Raw genomic sequence first — 7,903 nt, 5'->3', positions numbered from 1 at the left:
CTCTCCCTTCCTTCCTCCCTTCCATCTTTCCTCCCTCCCTCCCTTCCTTCCTTCTAACTAGAACAGTTGTAAGTTTACTAAAAAATCACACAGCGAGTACAGGGTCCCCCTCCTAACCAGCCCCCTCACTTAATATCTTTATAACTGGGCTTGTTTTTACTTTACCCTCATCTAACAGTTCCTTTTTTTGAACAGATTTTTAGGGAGCTCTCTGGTCATACAAGAGGAGGAAGATGACGGGGACTCAGGAGCCAGTGGGGAGCAGCGAGGCACAGACCAAGCGCGAACCCCTCGACGTGGGAGCGAGCTCCGCCAGGGGTCAGGCACAGCGCCTTCCCGGACGTGCCCCTTGGGTGGTCTGGATCTCAAACCATTGCCCTCCCCACGGGGCACCCTTGGTGGCTTTGCAAACGTTTCAATGGTTCTGCTGAAAACAGTGAAACGACAGCTGGTGAATAATCTCCTGCTGTATTAATAGAGCGGTGCTGACCCGTCCAGCGCCCTCTGTGCTTTCCAGAATGCAAAGCCCTTTCTTCCGCAGGGCAGGGCAGCTCAGGCGGGCCACGCCGCGCCCCAGCGGGCCGCTGCGGACTCGCAGGCAAAACTGCCCTCGTCTCCCCAAGTCATCGGGACCTGGCAGGTGAAAATCAAGTTAGGGCGAAGGGGGACGGCAGAGCCCTCTCTCTAATCACCGGACTTGACCCCTGGAAGAGGTCGCCACCGAGTAAGCGCCTGGCCTGACCCTGCCTCTCTCTCTCAGCTGCGCACGGCTGTCTCGGTGAAAGAGGTTAGACACGGCAGTGAGGGGACAATCCCAAAAGACAACTCGGGGCTATTTTTAACAGCACAGCTCACTCATGGTTTACTACTCGTGCAGTCCAGTGGAACAGAGCGTGCCAGCACGGCCGGCTCGCCAGCGTCGGGCCTGAGCCCGCTGCGTCTGCAACTCCGTGGAGACTTGCCGAGGAAGAAGGTGCACGCCGTGATTTCCAGGAACCTCGTCTAGCTGGGGCATTTGTGCACGCCGAGGACCGCGTGACACGTGAGCTACACACCTTAGCCGAGCAGGCGCTCACCGCTGTGGACGCATTGGGGAACGTTACCGTGTTTTAATGAAGCAACGTTTCTGCAACGTTTTTTTGTTTTTGTCGAAAAGAATGATTTGTTTCATTTCCAGGAGAAGGGTAATGCTTGCTTGAACAGTATTTAACAGTTGCCAAAGTGGACTTGGAAATTCCTGGCCCGGTTCTTTCCGTTTTGCCGTGGGTGGGAGTGGCTGGAGGGGGTTGCTGGAAGGCAGCTCTCCTGCGCGCCTCCAGACAGCCAGCGCATCGGGCCAGGCGCGGGCTGGGGGGCCTGCGGCCTGCCTGCAGGAAGCTGGGGCGAGCGGCGCTGCCAAGAACAGAGGCCTGAGCTCCGAGGCTCGCTTGGGCCAAGAGCCCCTTTGGGAGTTCCCACAAGGAATATTTATCGCGTGCTTTCTGGGTGCCAAGCCATGGAGCCTCTTCCCAGAACAACGCACAGGACAGAGAACTACCTAGTGTGTCCTGGGGATCGCGGAACCCTTGGGGTGCCATCCTTAGACTGCGTCCCAGGAATTTACCCCCCGGGCCTGCAGCTAAACAAGGGCTAGAACGGCCCCACATTCCCGTCCGGAGAGCAGGTAGAGCAGGTTCACCCACCTGGAGTTCCAAAAGCACCAGAGAGGCCTCCAGTCAAAAACCTGCTTGTTTGCTGACCCCTCCGAGGTGCCAGACATTTCTGTCATGCCCGCGACGGTGTCGGGCTCTGAAGGGGACGCTCGTTCGTCTCACTGGGATACATAGTCTTTATCGGGTATTGATCGGCAAGAGTGTCACCTTTTGGCCACCTGCTGACTCCCTGTGCCACCCAGCGGGGGGTGGTGATGTGCCGTCACCCACCAGAGGCTGCTCGGTGGGGAGAGCCTGGTCACGCTCCTTCTTGGCAGGAGAAGAACCCAGGCAGGACAACTCGGAGGCGATGACGGAGGACCTCGACGCAAGCAGCCTGCAAGACTAGGGCCAGACCCTGCCCCCACCTGGACTGGACTGGGGTGAGAGCCAGAAACAAGCTTGCATCTCCTCCCTCCCTCCCTCCCTCCCTTCCTACCTACCAGGGCGGGCTGGGGATTGAACCCCAGACCTCAAATGTGGGAAGCAGATGCTCAGCCACGAGCCACATGGGCTCCCCTGAGTTGGATTTTTCATTTGTTTGCTCGTTGTTGGTTTCTGTTTATAGGAGGCCCCCGGAACCGAACGCAGGACCTCCCATGTGGGAAGCAGGCGCTCAACCGCTTGAGCCACATCCTCTCCCCTGTAGTTCTTTAAATTACTGAGATCTGGGAGTTTTTCATCAGCCTATCTCGGCTCATCCATATGGGAATTTTTTTTCATTAGGAGAAAAGAGATTGGTAGAAATACTTGAAAAAATACAAACAACCAAAAAGTGACTACAATGAAAACCATTGTTACCCGCCGCACTTAGCAGAGGCTGCAGCCAGGGGCCGGGTTAGAGGAAGGAGGCCACATCCCACGTGACACGAGAGGACGGCCGTCCCTCGGGGGCTGCCAGGCCGCACAACTCCAGGGGACGCCGTGGTTCCCTGCGGCCAGGCAGAGCAGCACCGTTCCTGGGAGTGGCAGGGCACAGGAAGGGGGCGGAAGGGCAGCGGGAGGGGGCGGCTCGGGCCCTGGTCCTTGCTGAGGACCCTGGAAACCGGCCACGTTCAGCTAACGAGAGGCCAGGACCAACCCTGACTCTTCACCCCTGCTGTCCAGGACAGAAGCACATCTTCCCGGAAATAGTTCTTGTAGCCGTCTACCTTAAACTATCAGTTACTGTGTTAGTTTCCTAGCTGCTGAAAGAATGACCATGACGATGGGTTGGCTGAAATGACAGGATGTAACTGGCTCACGGTTTTGAGGCTAGAAGTCCAAAACCTCGGCTTCAGCAAGGAGAGACTTTCTCCGGGAAGACGGTGGAGTCGGCTTTCCCGTGTCCCAGGGCGGCGCGAGGCCCTCCCGGCTCTTGACCTTCCCAGGTCCTTTGTAAGGACTCGAGCTGTGTGGAGTAAGGCCCTCCCTCGTTCCATCTGCGGCACCTTCCCAGCCTCGAGGGCCCTCTTCACCAGCGGGTTCCCACCCACGAGGCCAGGGGCAGGGACCGAACCTGCCTTTTATGGGGCGTGGGATTCAATCCCCAACGTTACGAAAGAAGAAACTTTGATTGGAGTGACCCATCAGCCCCGCTGTTAGAAAGCGGGGATTATTATTCCCGTTTGCTGTAGAAATCCCATTTGGGATTATTGTTATTTCCATTTGTCATTTTTTAAAAACTTTCTTTACGAGTCCTTTGTATGAGATTGGCTCCCCCACCTTTTTTTTTTTTTAACTTTATATTACGGAAAATTTGAAACATGTATACAAAACATAGAAGAATGTAGTGGATCCACCAAGCTTCAACAATTATCGACGCATGGCAATCTCATTTCATCTATTTCCCCCTCAACACCTCTCTGCTCCTTCCCCACCCATTTCCCACCACTCATGGGACTATTTTGAGATAAATCCCAGACCTCATGTCATTTCATTCATACATATTTTATTATGTTTCCTTAAAAGATACTGGCTCTTTCATTAAAAGAGGCGTCTGCATACCAACGTTCATAGTAGCATTATTCACGATTGCCAAAAGCTGGAAACAACCAGGGGTCCACCAATCCATGAATGGATAAAAACCATGGTGTAGTCACACGATGGAAGATTATGCAGCTGTGAGAAGAACTTAAGTCGTGAAGCATATGACAACATGGACGAGCCTGGAGGATGTTATGTTGAGCGAAGCAAGCCAGACAGAAAAGGACAAATAATGTATGATTGCATTACTATGAACCAAATATATTGTGCGACATATTGTATGATTCCATTTATATTAACTGAAAATAGAAATAAATTTATTTTTAGAAATTATCACATCTAAAAAATTCCTTAATATGATCAAATATTCAATCCGTGTTCATATTACCCCAATTGGCGCATAGTGTTTTTTCTACAGTTTGTTTAAATTAGCATCCAAACAATCCACCCCCTGCGGTTGGTTAATATGTCTCCCTTAAGCTACAGGCTCCCTTGCTGTCTTTTCTTCCTTCCTTGTAATGTATTTGTTGAGGAAACTGGGTCCTTTGTCCTGGAGAGTTTCCCCCATTCTGAACCTTCCTGATTGCATCCCTGTGGTGTCATTCCCCATGCTTCACCAAGCCCTGGATTTCCCAAAAAGCATCAGTTAGGTCTAGAATCTCGATCAATTCAGGTCTGATTTTTTTTTTATTATTATTATTATTTTTTAATTACATTAAAAAAAATATATGAGGTCCCATTCAACCCCACCGCCCCCGCCCCCCACTCCCCCCACAGCAACACTCTCTCCCATCATCGTGATACATCCATTGCACCTGGTAAGTTCATCTCTGAGCATCACTGCACCCCATAGTCAATGGTCCACATCATAGCCCAGACTCTCTCACGTTCCATCCAGTGGGCCCTGGGGGGATCTACAGTGTCCTGTAATTGTCCGTGAAGCACTATCCAGGACAACTCCACGTCCCGAAAACGCCTCCACATCTCATCTCTTCCTCCCGTTCCCCACACCCAGCAGCCCCCATGGCTACCGTTCCCACACCCATTCCACATTTTCTCTGTGGACATTGGATTGGTTGTGTCCATTGCACACCTATGTCAAGTGAGGGCTTAGATTCCACATGGGTACTGGATGCACTCTTCCCGCTTCTAGTTGTAGACACTCTAGGCTCCATGTTGTGGTGGTTGACCTTCTTCAACTCCATGTTAGCTGAGTGGAGTAAGTCCAATAAGTCAAAGTGTAGGAGCTGAAGTCTGTTGAGGCTCTGGGCCTGGGTGTCATATTATCAGTCCAGAGATTCAAATCCCCTACATATATCTTAAACCCAGCACCAACTACAATTCCAATAAAGTAGCATGCAAGTCTTGTGAAAAGAGATCCCCTCTGAGTCCATTTCCATCACGCAGAAACACCAGCTCCAAAGGAGGGCCATCTGTCATGGCAGTGAACCCCTTCTGCCATGACCATAGAACCCGTGGGTCTCTTTATCCCTCAAAAGAACCAATACCTGGGGTTGTATCTACCTTATCTGTCTCTTAGACTCTGTTCAGTTGTACATAGGGGTATTCCTTCTGACAACCTCCAGACTCTTTTTTAGAGACTCACAGCCTTATAATCTCATTTCTCTTTTCCATTTCCCCCTTACATTAGGTCAAACCGCTTCCCGAAGTCATGTTATTATATGTAGATAGGTATATTCTGCTGTTCCACATTGAATCTTTAATTCAAGGTCATTTTCTAGTTGCTTCTTCAGCTGGTATGTGGTAGTGATCCCTTGGTGCCAGGGAGGCTCATCCCCGGGTGTCGTGTCCCACGCTGGGGGGAATGCATCACATCTACATGCTGAGTTTGGCTGTGAGAGTGACCACATTTGAGTAACATGAAGGCTGTCAGGAGGAAACCCCCAGGCACAATGCTACTCTAGGCCTTGTTCTTATTGCAGGTGCATAGGCTCAAAAGTGTAGCCATTAGTATCAAGAGCCCACTGTTGGGCCCTCCTTCCTTCCTGGTTCTTGCCGTTGCACCTGGAGGATTGCCGCTGCTCTCCCAGGGCCCACAACAGTGACCCCCCGGCCAGGAGCCCAGTACCCCCCCAGCTGTTGTTTTTAATTTTTTCCACTATGAGTATATATAGACATTACCATATACCCTGGGCATATGCCCTGTATAACTCCCTGTCAACCATATATATCAGGTCTGATTTTTGGACAAGCATATTTCCTAGGTGTTGCCGTGGACTTCCCTTTGTGTCACATCGGGGGGCAGATGATGTCTGGTTGTCGACCTTTTTGCAACGTCAACCTTGATCGGTGGGTTCAGGCATTGCCAGCTTGATCCACCCCTTCAGCCTTTCCCTGATGGTTTTAACAGCCGCTGATGATCATTGTCCAGATCTACTATTTCCTTAGGGATTGTAAAACTACGGCATTCGGGTTCTACCCTTCCTTCTCCATTTATTAGCTGGAATGCTTCTAAAAGAAGAACATTCCCTCAACAACAATTTAGCGACATTGAGACACAGCTCATATAAAAAAGACAAGTCAAATGCTTGATTCTTTCCCTTTTTAAACCGGTTTTCAGAGTAATGAGTTGGTTCCCTAGCAACCTGTAAAGGTGACCAATGAGAGTTTTCTTTCCCCGTGTAATTATAAACTCATGGATTTTTAACATATTTGATATATTTCAATCCATTGCAGATGCTCAAATTATCCCATGTTTAAACAGTGGGGAGTCTCTGTACATTGCGTCCTAACCCAAGTCTGTTCGACACAACCCAATCATCTTTGAAAGCTTGCCATTGTTTCGAGGCCTTTTCAGGGGACAGAGCTGGACCGGCCGCCCTTCTGCTCTCATCTTCTCCTCCTGACCCTCATCCACTCCACGCCCGCCATCTTGTCCTCTGTGCTCATGGGGCCTCCAGAGAAGAGAGCAGGTGCCTCCTGCCCGAGCGCCATGTCATTGCTCCCGCTGTTCCTTGTGCCAGAAACGCTCTCCCCAACCTCCCTGGCTCTCTTCCTCCCGCCTCGGTGAGACCTTCCCTAGGCACCCCATCCCAAACCGAACACTGAATACCCTCCCCAAGTATTCTCTAGCCTGTCCTGCCCTAGACCCCTCCCTAGCTCCCCCTCTCTGCCCCTGTGGAATCTACCCTACTAAAATGAAGTTGTCTGCTGTGTTCAGGGCTGACTCCCTGGCTCCTACAACAGGGTCTGGCACAGAAGAGCTGCTCAGTAAATATCTGTTGAAAGAATGAATGGAGAGGTGAGAGGGAATAAGGCTGTTGTGAATTAAGCCAAGCCAATCTGGTCTTTTAATTACCATCCTGGATCTTCTGACAAACATCCATATTCTCCAAACGTTAGAGGCTGGTGGGGGTAGGACCTTCCTTCTCTGTGCCTTGCTTCCAAATCTGGAAAGAGGCTCAGCTCACCTTCAGCTGCACACGTTAGTTAGCCCCAGACGACATTGTAAGACCTCAGGTCTTTGTGCTGAGTGAGATGGGAAGTGTGAGAGACAGACAGGAGTCAAATAGTGCTCCATGGTTGTACTTGTGGGTTTTTTGTTTGTTTGTTTTCAAAGTCGAAACTTGTAGAATGGAGTTGCCCTTTACTGAAATGGGGAAGTAAAAGAACGGTGTGTGTTTCTTTTCTTCCTCTTCTTTTAGAAAGAAGTGGGTTTTGAGGGGCAAAATTAGGATCCCAGGATTGGGCATGTGGCTTTGGGAGGCCATAGAGATATTGGAGCTATGAAATGGGCAGTTAGATAGAAGGGTTTTGTGATGGCTTGAAGCTGTAATGGCCCCAGAAAAATATGTTCAAGTTAATCCATGCCTGTGAGCGGGGACCCACTGTAAGCAGGATCTTAACTTAAGATGTGACCCCTCACATTCAAAGCAGGTCTTTCTTCTTTTTCTAAGTTTTATTTATTTATTGTGTCCCCTTCCTCACCTTATTGTTTTGTGCTGTCTGCTCTCTGTGTCCACTTGCTGTGTGTCCTTCTGTACCTGCTTGTCTTCCCTTTAGGCGGCACCGGGAACCAATCCTGGGACCTTCTGGGGTGGGAGAGAGGCGCTCAATTTCTTTTGCCACCTCAGTCCCCTGGTCTGTTGTGTCTCTTATTGTCTCTCCTCTGTGTCATCCTGCTGCACCAGCACGCCACGTGGGCCAGCACTCCACATGGGGCAGCTCTCTGTGCAGGCCAGCTCGCCTTCACCAGGAGGCCCTGGGAATCAAGCCCTGGACCTCCC

General features: G+C 50.7%; 1 long non-coding RNA gene across 1 annotated transcript; it reads left to right on the top strand.

Moving 5' to 3' along the window:
- Positions 1-1,363: 1,363 nt before the first annotated feature.
- LOC131273477 (uncharacterized) lies at positions 1,364-3,989 on the top strand. The gene is made up of 2 exons (XR_009180747.1): positions 1,364-2,074; positions 3,642-3,989. It is a non-coding gene; the product is annotated as an uncharacterized lncRNA (long non-coding RNA).
- Positions 3,990-7,903: the final 3,914 nt, after the last annotated feature.

The sequence above is a fragment of the Dasypus novemcinctus genome, chromosome 15 (assembly GCF_030445035.2).
Source record: "Dasypus novemcinctus isolate mDasNov1 chromosome 15, mDasNov1.1.hap2, whole genome shotgun sequence".
Classification (NCBI taxonomy): Eukaryota; Metazoa; Chordata; class Mammalia; order Cingulata; family Dasypodidae; genus Dasypus; species Dasypus novemcinctus.
Note: the sequence above shows the minus strand (reverse complement) of the source record. Positions and strands in the feature narration are given on the sequence as shown.